Source organism: Mastigoproctus giganteus, chromosome 9, assembly GCF_048544385.1.
Source record: "Mastigoproctus giganteus isolate SK-2022 chromosome 9, ASM4854438v1, whole genome shotgun sequence".
NCBI classification, from domain to species: Eukaryota; Metazoa; Arthropoda; class Arachnida; order Uropygi; family Thelyphonidae; genus Mastigoproctus; species Mastigoproctus giganteus.
Window position 1 is genome coordinate 67634071 of NC_143583.1, and position 15226 is coordinate 67649296.

General features: G+C 38.9%; 1 protein-coding gene across 2 annotated transcripts in view; it reads right to left on the reverse strand.

Moving 5' to 3' along the window:
* LOC150080415 (dynamin-1-like) overlaps positions 1-4495 on the reverse strand; it is a 209363-nt gene extending 204868 nt beyond the window's left edge. For both annotated transcript variants that reach the window (XM_090381422.1, XM_090381421.1), the window contains exon 1: positions 4386-4495. The gene's annotated coding sequence lies outside the window, so the exon portion shown is untranslated. The remainder of the gene's footprint in view (positions 1-4385) is intronic.
* Between the last annotated feature and the right edge of the window lie 10731 nt (positions 4496-15226).

The following is a 15226-nucleotide window of genomic DNA, read 5'->3' on the forward strand; positions in this document are numbered from 1 at the left end:
AATATACAAAACAGGAATGGGCCCAACACAAAACCCTGGGGAACTTCACTAATAACATTTGTCCATGAAGAGCAGTGTCCACTGATTACCACTCTGTCATCTCCCACTCAACCATCCCTTTATCCATTGTAGCAACTTACCCTTAATGCCATACCTCTCCAATTTGTACAGCAGTCTTTCATGTGCAACAGTATCAAAAAGCTTTCCTGAAATCCAAGTATATGATGTCAAAATTATTTTTGGCATTCAGTTCCTTTGTGACCACATTATTCCATTGTATAAGGCCATGGTTAGGCCACATCTTGAGTATTGTATACAGGTCTGGAGGCCTCATTTTAGGAAGGCTCATTCTAACCTTCCTAACCTCATTTTAGGAAGGCTTGCATTATGCCACTACTACTAATAATAATCTCATATTATCACAACTAGTCTCAGCTTTTAGACATCTTGGTACCTACCTGACCACCAATCAGCTCCTAATCAGCATATAAGTGGTTGTATTCAACTTAGAATAACTAAGAGGAATGCAACTGATTGGGAAGGGTTTTACAATAACAATATGCAGATGAATTTACCATTAAGCTAAAGCTTCAGGGGGCCCCTCACTTTCATGGGCCTCTTTGAAGACCCTGGGAGGGGGCCTAGAAATGGGTTCACATGGCCATATGTTTTGCAAAATTTGCAAAACTAAGATATTTTAGCCACAATCAGTTAAGACCGCTATCTCTTTCCACTCCAACTTTCCCTCCATCACACTTCCCTTCATGTCGGGTGGCATTGGAGTGGCCACAGGCATTTTTGGGATCCAGCTAAGGGGAAGTTGAGTTGGGGATCCATTTAGTTTGGGGTTTAGTGGGATATATTTATGTGGTTTGCAGTCACTTCCATGTATAGTTAAGTTATTGCTAGTCGATAGCTTACAGAATACTCCTGCCACCCACTGTTCCAATTCACCCAACATTGTGACATGAAGGTGCAGGGCCAGAAGTCATATTGCAATATGAACGTGTCCTACGGCACTCTGCACTGAAAGTATGTGGTTATTTGAGGAGAAACAAGATTTGAAATGTACTGAGTCAGAAGCTATTCTGTCGAAAATTCTTCCAATCACCAGATGTAAAATTGTAAGTGGAAGATTTGGTTCTCATCGATGCCTAGTCAAAACGGGTTCCCTCCTGTCAGGAATATACTCAATAATGCAATACTTGGTTTGGTTTGGATTTTATTGGCGCATTAGCAACTAAGGCTATAATGCGCCAAGACCAAATAATGCAATGCAAACAATTTTATAAATTGTTTACACTGTATCACCATACATTTTTTTTTTTTTTTTTTTGATGGGATTTAATGAGTGTCATCAATTCAAAGAGTATTTAAGATTCATCACTCCACAAGAAAACTTTGAAATACCCAGAAATCTTACAGCTCACATATGAAAGAAACTTGATAGAGGTTTTACCATATTTCACAACAACCCTATTAACAATAAAGAGCTGTGAAGCTGAAAGAAACTTTTCTAAACTATCCATAATAAAAAACAAATTTCAACTAACCAACCATGCACTGAATTATCTTTCTTTTCTCTATACAGGGTATCTCAAAAATATACGGCATAACTTCAGGAACGAGTTCCTCATATGTAGACAATAAAAATATTTTATCAACATAGTTCTGGAAATGCTTGGTTCCCAAGTTATTAACCAGAATATCTTATCTCCCGCAGGTGATTTCCTTCATCACAAGGTACTGACAGAATGTTGTGGTTTTCTATTCCAACCATGTACTCAAATCAGGAGCAAGCGGATATGTACTTTATGTATGGTTTGTCAGACGGCAATGCTCTGGAGGCTTGTTGTTTGTACCATGAAAGGTTCCCAGAAAGAAGATGTCCAGGCAGGAAAACTTTTGACGGTATCCATCGCCGCCTTTGTGAACATGGGACCTTTACACCTTGTGCTGCCGACAGAGGACGAGATCTACGACTCCTGAAGTAGAGGAGGAGATTTTGGATGTTGTGGGGCCATTTAAAGTCATTGGTGTATTCAACTCCGGTAGTTGATGTGGACACTCTCCACAATCGAATTGTGGCAGGTTGTGAGACAATACGAAACATGCCAGGAATTTGGCATCATCTTTGCAATTCCATCAGACATCTATGTAAGGCCTGTATTCAGGCAGAAGGTGGACATTTTTGAACAATTACTATAAGGTGATGTGAACAGTTAAGTGTCATAGACAGACCTTCAAAACTTGGAAACCAAGCATTTCCGGAACTATGTTGACATAAAATATTTTTATTGTTTACATATGAGGAACTCATTCCTGAAATTATGCCATGTATTTTTGAGACACCCTTTATAGAAAATGATATTACAAAATTGTTGTCATATGAAGAGGCAATCAAAGAATATGCAGCCAAGAAATAAAGGAAATTAAGTATTATTGAGATGTGTCAGGTAGTTAATTCAGTTAATGAATAAAAATACAGTATTATATTATTTTTCTGGATTTTGTAACATTTTTCAGCTTTTTTAAAATTTGTAATTTGTTGCGATTCCTTTTCTCATTCTCAAATAAATATTCACTTTCGTACCCAATTTTATATGCGTAATTTTGTATTCTTTTTCTTAAAAAAGGCCCCAAAAATTGAATAAACTTCAGGCTCCACAAAACCTGGATCTGCCCCTGATAGAATTGCCCTAGCAATATCATAGCTTAAATTTTTCATAGTTCGAGGCTTTCTGTCCTAAAATTTTATTTAACATTTAAATAATGATCAATATTAATGATTTCTAATTATGTAAATAAGTAGTAGTAGTAGTAGTGGCACTTGATGCAAGAAAGCAAGTGTAGGAGCTTATGCAGCATCAGCCAAAAAAAAAAAAAAAAAAAATCACACCATACCCTCCAAATGCCTGTCCAGTTCCTCCTTAAATTTATTTAACCTATCAACTTCCACAACGACAGATGGAAGTTTGTTCCAGCAATTAACCACCCGCTGGCTAAAGGCAAATTTCCGCACATCTATTCTACATCTATCCTTTCTTAATTTGAACTTATGTCCCCGTAGGTTCGTATTCTGAACAAGTGGGAGGATACCATCAGAATTCAGCGTGCTCAACCCATTCAAGGCCTTATAGACCTCAATCAGATCACCGCGCAGGTGCCTAGTCTCCAGCCACTGCAATTTGCAGAACTTAAGCCTCTCTTGGTAAGAGGATCCCTTCATTCCCCTCACCAATCGTGTTGCTCTTCTCTGTACACGCTCAAGCAAATCTACATCCTTCCTAAAATGAGGCCTCCAGACCTGTACGCAGTACTCAAGGCGTGGCCTGACCATTGCCTTATACAGAGGGACAATCACCTCCTTTTCCCTGCTAGCAAAATTCCTATATATCATTGACAAAACCTGCCCTATGACCTGCCCTAGCAGCCTGTCTACATTGCTCAGAAAACTTCATATCTGACTGCACAATTACTCCCAGGTCTTTTTCATTTTCTACCACCCTAAGTGTAGTACCACACAGTTGATACGTTTCTTTGGGGTTACTTCTACCCATATGCAGTACTTTGCATTTGTCAAGGTTAAACTTCAGTTGCCACTTCTTAGCCCATCTGCCCAAATTATCTAGATCCTGTTGCAGTAGCACCCTGCCAACCTTCGTGTCATCTGCAAACTTCGACATTAAGCCTGATATACCTTCATCAATATCATTGATAAATATACAAAACAACAGTGGACCCAACACCGAACCCTGTGGGACTCCACTAATAACATTAGTCCACGAAGAGCAGCACCCATTGATTACCACCCTCTGTCTTCTCCCACTTAACCATCCTTTTATCCATTGTAGCAACTTACCCTTAATACCATTCTGCTCCAATTTGTACAGTAGTCTTCCATGCGCAACAGTGTCAAAAGCTTTCCTGAAATCCAAGTATATGATATCAAAATTATTTTTTGCATCCAGTTCCTTTGTGACCACATCATAATAACCAATCAAATTTGTCAGACAAGACTTTCCCTTAACAAACCCATGCTGTGTCTGAATTATTGCTGCAGTCTTGTCTAGATGATCCTGCAATGCATCTTTCACCAGTGACTCCATTATTTTACCCGGAACAGAAGTTAAACTAACTGGTAAAGTATTCAGACATTACTATAAGACGACGTTGGGAAAAAATAATGCAAACTGCCAAACTAAAAACTAGTAATTTTTTCGCAATGAATTTCGAAGTGTCATGTTTGGCAAAATTGGACAATACGTATTGGCCAATTTTGTCAAACCAGCATTGGTCCCTAGTAAGCATAATCCTCGATTACTTGTTTTAAATTGTCACAAGGCACTTGTGAAATTTTTCCAAACTGCGAAAAATACACTCACCACGCAAACACTGTGCACGCAAATATAAATTCTGGGAGCCTGCACCAGATTCTGGAAAAGCGGTACCCAGCCGTGCTCTTCACACGTTAGCAACACTACACTAGAGAACAATTGAATTCTACAAACACATTTGATGGTTAAAAAACAACATTACTTGTAGGTTTGGATATGCCGCATATGTACTGCCTGACCACGTGTCAGTCACGATGGAAGTCACATTCCATGTAATACGCATATCGCGTATATATGGAAAGTGTAAGAAAGCAGTCCTATTGTTTTAAAAAAATCTGTACGTGATAGGTAAAAACGGTTTAGATATTTATATTAGAACTAAAATACACCAGAAACACCATGAATTTTGTAAATATCACAATTTATGCAGATCAGTGTAATGAGTTATGAATAGCGTGCTTTCTTTTCTTTTCGTTTTTTTTTTTTTTTTTTTGTTCTTTTCGTTGCACGCAAATTTAAGTGCGCACAGCTAAAGTTTCAGAAATTCATAACGCGGCTGTCAATAGAGATTTTTTCTTGAAATTTTGCTACAGAATCAAATTCACATCCCCCCCCCCAAAAAAAAGGTGCTGTAACCCAGTGTCGTAACTATAAAAAGTGAACCGCAATGCAAAGTTTAGTGTGGGTGATCTGATTGAGGTGTATAAAGCCTTGAATGGGTTGAGCACGCTGAATTCTGATGGGATTCTTCCACTTGTTCAGATTACGAACCTAAGGGGGCATAAATTCAAAGACAGATGTAGAATAGATTGTGCGGAAATTTGCCTTTAGCCAGCGGGTGGTTAATTGCTGGGACAAACTTCCATCTGTCGTTGTGGAAGTTGATAAAATAAATAAATTTAAGGAGGAACTGGACAAACATTTAGAGGGGTTGTGTGAAATTTTTTTTTTTTTTGTTTTGGCTGATGCTGCATAAACTCATACACTTGCTTTCTTGCATCACATGCCACTACTATTACTACTACCTCCCTGAAAATATTTGTTTTGGTAAAAAGAAAAAATCCTTAAAAATTGCCTTGGCAGCAGCAGCTAAGCTAATAACATTTCACCTCTATTCACTACAGTTTCGCTTATGCTGTGCTGTGCTGCTAGCTAACAGTAAACATACTTTGTGTGAAAAAAAATTATTGGTCATAGACATAGTAAAATGGCGCCTCCGTAGCCAGGTGGGAAGGAGCAGCAGTGCATAGCATACGCTTCTTGATTAGACCGGGGTTCGAACCCGTCACCACCAAATACGGAGGATGCGGAAAGGTCAGGGAATAACCATCGCATATTCCCGGAGCAATATGGCCTTAGTTGCCAATGCTCCTAAAAAAAAAAACCATAGTAAAATTTATCATAAACATAGCTAAAAAAAACTTACATTTTCACCCAATTAATTTTTTTCTCTTTCAAGCAGGAGGACAGTGGGCCCCCTTTCCGTCGTGGGCCCCAGTGCACCACTTTGACATAGTTATGCAACTGCTGTAGGCCTGTAGCAACATCATTTTCGAAAACCTAATCTATTTAAGTAACACAAATTTGTCCTTTATCCAATGGGCGAAATTTTCTAACACCAGTTTTTTTGTTTGGCAATTTATAATGAAGCTGGCAATATATCAATTCTTTTGAAATTGTGTTAGTAGTTGTGATACAAACTGAACTTTTTTTTTTTTTTTCAAACAACAATTCATTGTAAGGAGCGCGCACTTTTGCTTTTCTTTGTTCTCAAAGAAATTATATTGACTGTCCAAAAATTTTTAAACCTTTATTCAATATCATAGAGCCACCTTTTGCTCGAATTATATTGAAAAAAAATCAATCCCAGGAAATGTCCGGGCATCGACCTTATTGAATATGTCTTCATCCTCAGGTTCTACAAATTAAGACCATCACACCTTTTGCTTCTGTTTAACTAGTGTCTATGAGACAGCCAGTTCCCTAAGTGTTGGAAAGAGGCATTGCTCCGGCTCATTAAAAAACCAAATAAGCCTTCAACTGAAGCACGGTCCTTCAGGCCTATTTCACTACTGGCTAACCTTGTAAAAATATTAGAGTGGTTAATGGCCCACACAGTTACCACTTTGTTCCTTTCACAGGATTTAATCTCCCCATCCCAGTATGGCTTTACACCAGGCTGCTCCTGCGAAGAGGCCCTATTTGATCTGGTCCTGCACCTGGAGAACTCAACCTCCAAATATGAATTAGCTATTTTTGTCGACTTCGAAGGAGCTTTCGACATTGTATAGTGCGAAAGTGCCCTTGAACATCTCCGTGCCACCAGATCCCTTCCAATTTGTACAAGCTGTTCCAGAACTATTTTTCAGAGCACTCTGTAGTAGTGAAATCAAAATTTCTTCAGATCACAAGGCCTGTCTACCGGGGTTGTCCTCAGAACTCCGTCCTGGGGCCCCTGGTCTAGAACATGGTTCTCCAAAATTGGCTTGGTAACTCCTTTGACAACACAAAAATTGTAGCATTTGCGGACGGTCTCACCCTCATCGTGTCTGGGAACTCACGCTCTGCTCTGGAAGCTAATGCTCAGCATGTTTTGTCCAATCTCTCCATCTGGACCAGGTTAAACAAGCTCAACATAAATCCAGCTAAATCCAAAATTATGATCTTCAAGAACAAACGTGACCTGCGGAGACCCCCGAAAATCAAGATCTCTGGTATGCAACTGCCTTTGTTTATGCAAGCAAGGGTCTTAGGGGTCACTACAGACCACAAACTATGCTTCTTCCCACACCTTCAGCACCAAAGTTAAAGGTTTTTCTGCCTCCATCCTCAGAGTCTCACGAAGTGATTGGGGTTTGTCTAAGAGAACGTTATTGCTATATTACAAAGCAGTATTGCTACCCATTGTAAGTTGTGCCACCAGTGTGTGGTTCCGCCGTGCAGTTATTATAAAAATGAGAAAAAAACTGAATTCCATTCAAAGAGGAATTATCCTGGCCACCCACCGTATATGCAGGACTGTCTCCACGGCAGCTATTCAGGTAACTGCGGGAATTCTCCCGCTTGATTTGTTTACAATCTTCCGTGGGCTCTGCTTCAGAATCGGAAAGAAAATACCAACCTGTATTCTGGATATTGAGCTTAATCTCACTGCAGATGATAAGTGTGAAAAAACAAGATGTTACAATGAACTGGTCAACATCTGGAAATCCAGGTGGAATACGTCGCCGCAAGGCACAGTAACCAAAAGATTCCTCCCCGAGGTAAAGTTTGCGATGACCAAAACTGCAAGATCCTGGTTCTCTCCCAGCCTTGAAAAGTCCTTCTTGGTGACCGGCCACAGCTCCCTGAATGAAAAGCTGTACCAACTGGGGCTTCTCGCTACCGACTTATGCTTTTGTGGAGGCAAGGAAAACTGGTACCACCTTCTTTTTGACTGTGACTTGTACGAGGATCTCAGAGATCAACTTCGGAGAGACATTCTGAACTTCTCCCCAAACCATGTTGATCAACTAATCCAGACTCCAGACAATCTTTCCTCCCTGCAGGCCTTTGCATCTGGCATTTTTACCCGGCGAAAAACCTTGTATGCCAATGCCAATCAAAACCAGACAAACAATTCTACAGCCTAGATTTCGCACTTGTGAAGGGGAAGGCTAAATTCAATTTTTTTTTCTCTCTAATTTTTTAAATTTTTTTTATTTTATTTATTTGAGTTTTAATTATTATTATTATTATTTTATTTTATTATTATTATTATCATTTTTTTTAATTTCAGTTCGTTTCTTTTTTTTTTTTTGCTAAATTTGCCATACTATCAATTTTTATTTTATTTTATTTTTCATATATAAATATATCACTTTATTATTATAATATATTACAATATATTACCTTTATTATAACATATTACCTGCACTCACCACTAGTTTTTTTTATTTTTTTATTCTATTTTTATTTATTTATTATTTATTTATTTTATTTTATTTATTTTATTTTATTTATTAATTTTTTATTTTATTTATTATTTTTTTTATTTATTTTACAACCTGCACCACAGGCAGTTTTTTTTTTTTTTTCTCTCTCCTCTCTTCCCTCTGGAATGGGTCCCCAGAGGTTCCTGGCCCACCTGCTGATAACATCAGGTGAGTCAGAGTCTCTATGGAGACGGTACGTGTTTTACTGGGACTGGCCCACCTTCCCGTGGTGTGGACGAGTACCCAGAATCATCTGTCCAGGTGACTGATGCTTCTGGGTAGCCAAGCGGCCAGACACAACAACAGAACACACACATAATACACACAAACCTGTATCACACACACTGGCCCATTTCTAGTGACACTGTTCTTCACAGAGATACGAGGCGGAGTTGAACAAACGTTCTAGGTGCCGCACTTACATATACACATGTCCATGTTTTGCTCGCATTACAGCTCGTACACGTCATGGCGTGGATTCCATTATTTGTCTACGGGCCATGGTGCATTTAACGCCAAACTCACCTACTTTGAGATCACCCAGGACCCTCTACGTATCTATGGAGAAGTGGAGAGTTGGCATCATCTGATATTTGACTGCGAACTCTACGAAGACATCAGATGCATTCTCATCACAAAAATAACATACCTGCCACGAAACATGGAATCGCACTTACTGGACACTGTGGATGAATATAAAGCTTTTACGAAGTTTGCGTAAGCACTATTTGCGCGAAGAAAAGCCCTCATAGTGGCAAACTCGTAACGACCGCCCGACGGGCCTCTGTCTCCTCCCCTCCCGGCTGTCCCCCCTCCTGCCTCTGGTGGGGCGTGCCCCTAGCGGGGCATGTCCCCACTGATCTGTCTGGGGTCGCCATATCTATAGTCCCCATATTTCTGTCTGTCACTCCCCTCCCACTCTAACTAAAACGACAGCGTACGCCCTCTAAATTAACAGCCAAAATTGAAACCACTCTCTTATTAAACCATTTCGGCCTAATCAAACACTAGCGCTTATCCTTTTTTTTTTTTTTTTTTTTTTTTTTACAATAGGGCCTTGCCACTGAAATCTTCGGAAACTAGGTGGCAGGGCCTGCCAGAGTATGAAATATAATCTACTGGGTACCTGACCTGCCTCCTCGTGGCAAAGTGTGGGCAACGGTGAGATCCAATAGGGGCCCAACGGCTAAATGGTCAGAAGATACAATACAACGCACCAAGACATTACACTACAGAACAGTACCCATATACTTTTTAAAAATCTGACCTCCACAGAGTACTGTGTTTCACAAACAATGCATACAACACAGAGATGGGGGGGGACCCCTAGTGCCGTTAGACCCTAAATACTTTACACTTTATTTGTCTGAGGAAGTCTAGGACTAGATTTTGCCATTCTTCCATCAAGATCTTTGTCAACTACCGTATTGTGGTCGGTAGAGAAATAGTTAGCGGAGAGAAATAGTCGGTAGTTAGCGGACGCGAACTGGTTTTTCCAATTTATCCCAGGCATCATCAACTGGATTCAGATCTGGAGAATTAAGCTGCTAGGTATATTTTCTTGAACAATTCAGATACAATTTTTCACGAGAGAGCTGCGTTATTATCCTAAAAGAGTTAATCGCAACCCAAGAAAAAGGAAGCAATAGATGGAGGACAAAGCTAGTAGCAGTAATTAGCATTAGCATTAGTAGAGGCATATGATGCAAGAAAGCAAGCTTATGCAGCATCAGCCAAAAGCCGACCGGGCTAGCCAGGTGGGTAAAGTGCCTGCCTAGCAACCCAAAGGTCGCGGGTTCGAATCCAGCCTCGGGCTTAGATCAGAGTAAAATGCAAAAACTGTGGGAGGTGCATCATGCCCACAGAAGCCGATGCGCCAACAACTAACTAACAAAAAAAAAAAAAAAAAAAAAATCAGCCAAAAAAAAACAAAAAAAAAAAACGCTCCCTCCGTTCGTTCCAAATACCTGTTCAGTTCAGCCTTAAATTTATTTAGACTATCAACTTCCACAACAAAAGACGGAAGTCTGTTCCACCAACCAACTACCCGCTGGCTAAAGGCAAACTTCTGCACATCTGTCCTACATCTGTAGTGGCAAATGATGCAAGAAAGCAAGCTTATATAGCATCAGCCGAAAGAAATAAGTTTCACCTAACTGCATCCACCAAGAATTTGTTTAGGTCTCCCTTGAAATTATTCAACCCATCCACTTCCACAACAACAGATAGAATCCTCTTCCAACAATCAACCACCTCCTGGGTGAAGGAAAACTTCTGCACATCTATCCTGCAACCTATTCTTCCTCAACTTCAATTTATGCCCCTTCATATGTGGAGTCTCAGTAAATGGAAGAATACCATTAACATTCAGCTTATTCAATCCATTCAAAGCTTTAAACACTTCAATCAGATCTCCCCGCAAGTTTATATATCATATTGAAAACAGAGGGTAATCATCGGAGAGGAAATCTCAGGATAAAACGCTGCAATTTGCAGAACTGAAGCCTTTATAGATAGGAGCACCCTTTTGTTCCCTTCACCAATCTGTTTGCCCTTCTCTGCATCCGTTCTAGCAGACCTATATCCTTCCTAAAGTGGGGCCTCTAGACCTGTATACAGTACTCAAGATGTGGCCTAAACATGGCCTTATACAAAGGGATAACCACCTCCTTATTCCTGCTAGTTACTGTATATCATTGACAAAATCTCATGAGCTGTCTGGTGGCAATGCCAACACTGCTCAGAGAATTTCATGTCTGACTTCATAATTACCCCCAAGGCTTTTTTATCTTCACTATTCTGAGTGTAGTAACACACAGTAGATAAGTTATTATCTACTGTGTGTTACTGAGTGTAGTAACACACAGTAGATAAGTTATTCTGGGGTTACTACACATGTGTAGCAGTACCTTGCATTGACTAAATTAATTAATTGACATAAATTAATTTATATTTCAACTGCCATTTCTCAGCCCATTGGCCCAATTTTCCTAGATATTGTTGCAGTAACTAACCTTGATGACTGTCGTTAACCACCCTGCTAACCTCTGTATCACACTCTTTGTATTCTTCATATTCTTTGTATCATATATTTGCATTCTTTGCCAGAGACTTCTCATAATGTGCTTTAGCTTGCTTAACCTCTTTTGGGACTTGATTACAGAGTAATTTATATCTACCATAGGCTTCTGTATCACCAAATAATATGTATACATCCTTTGCACTTTTTTTTTTCTCTGCCACGTGTTTCAGTATTTCATCTGATATTCATTTATATCTTAGCCTTGAATGGTATTTCTTTGTTGGTATGAAAATTCTAGTAGTTTCTTTGAAAACTTCCCTGTATGTTTCCCCTTTAGCATTTGCTGTTGGAAACATCATCGATTGATCCCAGTGCACAGAATTTAAAAACTGTCAGAGACCTCTGTAGTCCCTTACAAAACAAAAGCTTTACCCTTTACAGTAGATATACCTTTAATTAAATTCCGTATTAGTACACTGTGATCGCTGCCACCCAGAGTGACTATTACCTGCAGATTCTTAATACAGTACATAAAAAATCACTGCTGATAACCAGATAATGAAAATTGCTTCTTCTTGTTGCCTCTTTAGCATGCTGTAGAAACTAGTCATCCAAGAAATCCAAAAAAGTCTTGCTAGTGTGTGAATGACCAAGATATAATCTACAGATATTAATAGCATTAGCATTAGTTGAGGCATATGATGCAAGAAAGCAAGCTTATACAGCATCAGCCAAAAAAAAAAAAAAAAAAAAAATATATATATATAATAAATAAATATAGATATATATATATACAGTGTATATATATATATATATAGAAAAAATCCCACAAGGCCAAAGCATAAACAAAAAACCCATAAAGGCTCCCAGCGTGTGGGGCGGCCCCCTGGGGGAACACAGTTATTTTGTGGGGCTTGTTATTTTCATGAAGCATTTTTTAAAATAATTAGGCACAAACCGTCCCACTAATCCTGATACGAAGCGTTTTTTATTTATTTCTGTTGTTCTGTTATTTCTATTATTTTATTTCTTTGCGATTAAATGCATTGAAATATATATTAATTTATAAATGTATGTATAGTCATAGCTAAATTTTGTGTCAAATCTGTTTATTTTCACTTTTTCTGGAACTGGGGGTGCGTGAAATTTGTGAAAAATTTTAAGGGGGGCTCAAGGTTTGGGAACTCTGCATGTGGAGAAGAAAGAAATAATAAAAAATAATATAGCGACCTCCCAAGTGAGGCTAAGTCGCTAAAATTAAAATAAGATACGTTGAAATCATTTCCTATATCTAATTCATAGGTAAAAAGGCTAACCAGTTTAGCTAAACATCATTTTCTATTAACTAAACCATGTTGTGTGTCCAGAATGTTATTTTTTCTTAAATATCACTGGATTGCACTCTTAATCATTGCCTCCACGATTTTCCCTACCACTGAAGTCAGATTAAACAGTCTGCAATTATTCACTTCACTCTTAGTGAAGCCTTTATATAACTGCCTTTATGTATTGGCAATCCGTTGGCACTTTTCCAATCCAAAGGAATTTCTCCCGAGAATAACACCCTCATAATAAACCTTAATGCTTCAATATAATTTTCCCGCCGCCTCTCTCATAACTACATATACTGAGTATATGGAGTTATGAGAGTTGATTATGACAGTTGATTAGGTAAGGGCCCGATCTGATTTTTTTCGAGTTCTTTGTATTCACATACACGAAACACTTGCTATACCCATTCTTTGCTGTCTTAACCAATGCTGAAATCCTTCATTCCTCATTCCACTCTAAAATATCGTCTCTTATCTAAACCACGGTTTTTCCAATAAATGTGCTAAGGCTCAAGAAACAATGTTGCATGTCGTAAATGGTTTGTATTCAGCTTCATTTTCTTCTTACACTAAAACTCGCAACAGTCGTAAAGCAGTTATTAATTAATCCAAACTAGATTTTGAACAGGCTAAGAGCAGGAAACCTGCTCGTCGTCCAAATGGTAGTCGAGAAGTCTGATTTCTTGCCAGAACTTTGGCTGCAACTTCTGTCTATCAATATTCCACCTCATATTTTAGCTGAAGATGCAATAGCACCTAACGATTCTCTTTGCATCTTAAGCTAAAAAATTCCATGGATGATATCCGGTGGTCTTCCAACAGAAGAATATTAGAAGGTTTTTGAACAGTCCGAATGCCAAGAAAGTTCCAGCCTGTGGCATATCTCCACTTGTTCTCAAAACATGTTCTGTGTCGCCTTTTTTTACACTTTGTTCTTCCACTGGCGTTTTTTCCTACTGCTTGAAAATTTGTGCACATCCAAAGAAGGGCGACAGTTCCCTCTTTTCCAATTATTGCCCCTTTGAACCTTTCAAAAGTAATTGGAGAAATCCATTAACCACCAACTCTTCAACTACCTTGAAACCTTCTATCTGGTCAACAATTATCAATGTGAATTACTTGAGTGCTGATCCGCTGATGATATATTGGCTTCTGTTTTGCTCATCCTTGGAAAAATTTAGCGAAACTTAAGCAGTTTCTCTTGATCGTGTTTGCATAAAAGTTTTCTAAACAAGATCCCATATTATCGATTGCTGACTCTTTTGCAATTGAGTATCCAGTTTTCTTTCTGACCGCGCGCTCACTGCAGGTGAGGATAAATGGCGCTCTGTCGTCTGACTTCTAAATCAATGTAGTGTTTTCCAATGTTCAGTTATTTTTCCTCACTCTTTCCCTCTTTTAAATTAATTACCTTCTTCCACAATCCTATTCATAGTTTTGTTGATGATTGCACGCTACATTCCACATTTAGAGTTTAAGAATCCAATCCTGCACAAACAGCCTCAAATTCCGGAATTATAATATCAAAAGGTATCAGCGGTCTTTCCAGTCTTAAACCCATTCGCAGTACTAAGTACTATAGCTTCTAATAACTTTTCTGGTAAGGGTTTCCATAAAATTTACACTCATTGGCAAAATAATTAGAAACCTTGCAAATTTCATCAGATTATTAAACACACCGTATACAAATATAAGTTATTACATGGCATGATCACGTTAGTTGGTATTAGATAAATACTCTAAGCTTTCCTATGGCTTTTTAGTCACTGGAATGTTCAAAACAACCATCTGAAAAGTGTACAGTGAATGGAAGACGAAAGGCGTATGCAGTTTTAAAAGGAAGAAATGCTGCAGAAAGTCAGTACCCATGAATGAAATCATAGGAATTTAAAGGAAATTGTGGGTCACAGTAGAAGGTCCAGTACGTAGAAAATAACTGAAAAATTTAATTAAGGCAAAAAAAAAAAAAAAAAGAAAAGACAATTTGCAACCGAATTATTCGGAGGGTATCGAAGACTCGGATTTAACAAATAACTGGAGTGGTGCCATCAACAATGGACTGTGGAACAATGGAAAAAGATAATGTGGTCTGGCGAGTATCGATTTACACTTGCACTAACGGTAGCGTGAAAGTGTGGCTTGAACCTCATGAAGCCATGCATCCAGACCGTCTCATGTCCACCACTCAAGCGGCTAGAGGCGGTATTATGGTGTGAGGCCTCTTGTGATGGTACGAACTAGGTCCGCTCATGCCGTTAGTTGGTCGTGTTACATTCAGCGAGTATCACAGTTGTGGGAAACCACTGGTGGCGCCTCACCCCAAACACTATGAATATCTGTCATATTTGACCAATTTCACACTGCTTCATTTTTATTCGGATTGCGATGGATTCTTTCAAGACAACACAACTATCCACCGAGCAAAAAATGTATCTGAATAGTTTAGGGAACATACCCAGGCTTTCCAACATCTACCCTGGCCGCCAAATTCTCTCGATCTGAATCCAGTTGACAATGTCTGGTATATATTAGCCCAGGGTCTCTCTCTTTCAGGGTAACTCA